The 2,919-nt window shown below is 48.3% G+C and overlaps 1 long non-coding RNA gene across 1 annotated transcript in view; it reads left to right on the top strand.

Annotated features, from left to right (window-relative positions):
- Nucleotides 1-462: 462 nt before the first annotated feature.
- The window catches only part of LOC116967829, a 19,144-nt gene continuing 16,687 nt past the window's right edge, over nucleotides 463-2,919 (top strand). Inside the window, exon 1 of the long non-coding RNA XR_004410333.1 lies at nucleotides 463-474. This is a non-coding gene — a long non-coding RNA (uncharacterized LOC116967829). The remainder of the gene's footprint in view (nucleotides 475-2,919) is intronic.

Here is a 2,919-nt window from a genome sequence, read left to right on the forward strand (position 1 = left end):
ATAATTGTGGTAAACAGTGGATTTGACGGTACAAAAGCCAGCACTCAGAACGATGAAGTGGAACACAAGATATTGTCAGAGCAGAGAAAGCGCTCAGTGTGATTCACTGGCGAAGTGAGGAAGAGATCTCGTGTCCAGTGGAGAATGATACCGTTTTTAAAAAGAATCTTAAATCCCCCGCCAGATGCACATATTGATGTGGGCAGCACGCTCGTGGCACCAGAGACCAATCCGGGTTCGATCCTGACCTCGGCTGCTGCCTGTGTGGAGTTTGCACGTTCTCCCCCTGTGACCACCTGCATTTCCTCAAGGGTGCTCCGGTTTTTATGTTCGTAAGTGATAGGAGCAGAAATTAGGCCATTCGGCCCATCAATTTGACTACGCAATCGGTTACCCCTGCTAGAGAATTCCTACGGTTCGCGATGATCTAAGAGCAGAAATCGTTTCCCTTTTACTCCGACACTATGTTCGTAAGTTCTTGGAGCAGAATTAGGCCATTCGGCCCATCATATCTACTCCGTCATTGAATCATGGCTGATCTATCTCTACTCATAACCCCATTCTCCTGCCTTCTCCCCGTAACCTCTGACACCCGTATTAATCAAGAATCTATCTATCTCTGCCTAAAAAATATCCATTGACTTGGCCTCCACAGCCTTCTGTGGCAAAGAATTCCACAGATTCACCCCCCTCTGACTAAAGAAATTCCTCCTCATCTCCTTCCTCCCACATCCCAAAGATGTGCGGGTTTGTAGGCTAATCGGCCCTCTGTAAATTAAACCATTTGGGTAAGGAGTGGATGAGAAAATGGGATAACATGGAACTAGTGTGAATGGGCGATCAGTGGTCGGAGTGGACTCGGTGGGCCGAAGGGCCTGTTTCCATGCTGTATCGCCATAGAGGGAGTGCAGAGAAGGTTCACCAGACTGATTCCTGGGATGTCAGGACTGTCTTATGAAGAAAGACTGGATAGACTTGGTTTATACTCTCTAGAATTTAGGAGATTGAGAGGGGATCTTATAGAAACTTATAAAATTCTTAAGGGGTTGGACAGGCTAGATGCAGGAAGATTGCTCCCGATGTTGGGGAAGTCCAGGACAAGGGGTCACAGCTTAAGGATAAGGGGGAAATCCTTTAAAACCGAGATGAGAAGAACTTTTTTCACACAGAGAGTGGTGAATCTATGGAATTCTCTGCCACAGAAGGTAGTTGAGGCCAGTTCATTGGCTATATTTAAGAGGGAGTTAGATGTGGCCCTTGTGGCTAAGGGGATCAGAGGGTATGGAGAGAAGGCAGGTACGGGATACTGAGTTGGATGATCAGCCATGATCATATTGAATGGCGGTGCAGGCTCGAAGGGCCGAATGGCCTACTCCTGTACCTAATTTCTATGTTTCTATCTCTAGACTATTCTCTATGTTTCTATTGGAATCAAGGGATATGGGGAGAAGGCAGGAACGGGGTACTGATTGGGGACGATCAGCCATGATAACAAAGAATGGCGGTGCTGGCTCAAAGGGCCGAATGGCCACCTCCTGCACCTATTTTCTATGTTTCTATGTTTCTATGTTAAATTAAACGTGCTTTTAAAAATACATTTCTTAAAACAGAATAAGCAGCGTTATCATGAACCGATTCTTAGTCCCCATTGGAATTTGGTCCCTAGACACTGAGGGACTTCTACTGAAGAAATAAAAGTAGTTTCACGAAAGATTCTTTACGGAAATCAGAAACCTTTCCCTTCCAAACAGTGTGAGTTATCATGTTGAGAGAATACCGTCTGAAAAACCGATGGAAGTTGATTCAGTCGCAACTTTCGAAGCAACATTAGACAATAGACAATAGGTGCAGGAGTAGGCCATTCGGCCCTTCCAGCCAGCACCACCATTCAATGTGATCATGGCTGATCATCCACAATCATTACCCCGTTCCTGCCTTCTCCCCGGACTCCGCTATCTTTAAGAGCCCTATCTAGCTCTCTCTTGAAAGCATCCAGAGAACCGGCCTCCACCGCCCTCCGAGGCAGAGAATTCCACAGACTGTGTGAAAAGGTGTTTCCTCACCTCCGTTCAAAATGGTTTACCCCTTATTCTTAAACTGTGTGGCCCCTGGTTCTGGACTCCCCCAACATCAGGAACATGTTTCCTGCCTCTAGTGTGTCCAAACCCTTAACAATCTTATATGTTTCAATAAGAATCCCTCTCATCCTTCTAAACTCCAGAGTCTACAAGCCCAGCTGCTCCATTCTCTCAGCATATGACAGTCCCGCCATCCCGGGAATTAACCTTGTAAACCTACGCTGCACTCCCTCAATAGCAAGAATGTCCTTCAAATTAGGGGACCAAAACTGCACACAATACTCCAGGTGTGGTCTCACTAGGGCTCTGTACAACTGCAGAAGGAATGGATAATGGATAGATGCCTAAAGTGGAGGAGAAGGCAATTCCTTGAGTTCAGTACTGGAGCAATTGGATAGCACTTTGAATGAGCCAGCACTGTGGTGATGGGATTCAAAATTCTGCAAGGATATAACATTGTCCAAACTGAGGGTCAACGGGGCGATAGGCATTCGGCCTCACAATGTAATCCTGAGACTTAATGGTCGCGAGAGAGATTCAGAAGCAGCAAACATAGCATTGTCTGTAAACAGGCGAGCGGACCTGCAATGGGGACACACACTGCCAGCCCCACAGTGGGCGACTTGGGGTTACTATGGTGAGGGTGCAAGGGCATGGGGGGGGGGGGGCGGGGGGGGGAACAGTGAGGGGAGACACTGAGGGGGGGAGCAGTGAAGGGGGGGGGATTAGAGGGGGAGGCAGTGAGAGAGGGGGGACAGTGAGGAAGGGGGGGAGATGAGAGAGGGGGGGCAGTGAGGGAGGGGGGGCAGTGAGGGGGGGACAGTGAGGGGGGGGGACTAGG

Source organism: Amblyraja radiata, chromosome 41 (assembly GCF_010909765.2).
Source record: "Amblyraja radiata isolate CabotCenter1 chromosome 41, sAmbRad1.1.pri, whole genome shotgun sequence".
Lineage (NCBI taxonomy): Eukaryota > Metazoa > Chordata > Chondrichthyes > Rajiformes > Rajidae > Amblyraja > Amblyraja radiata.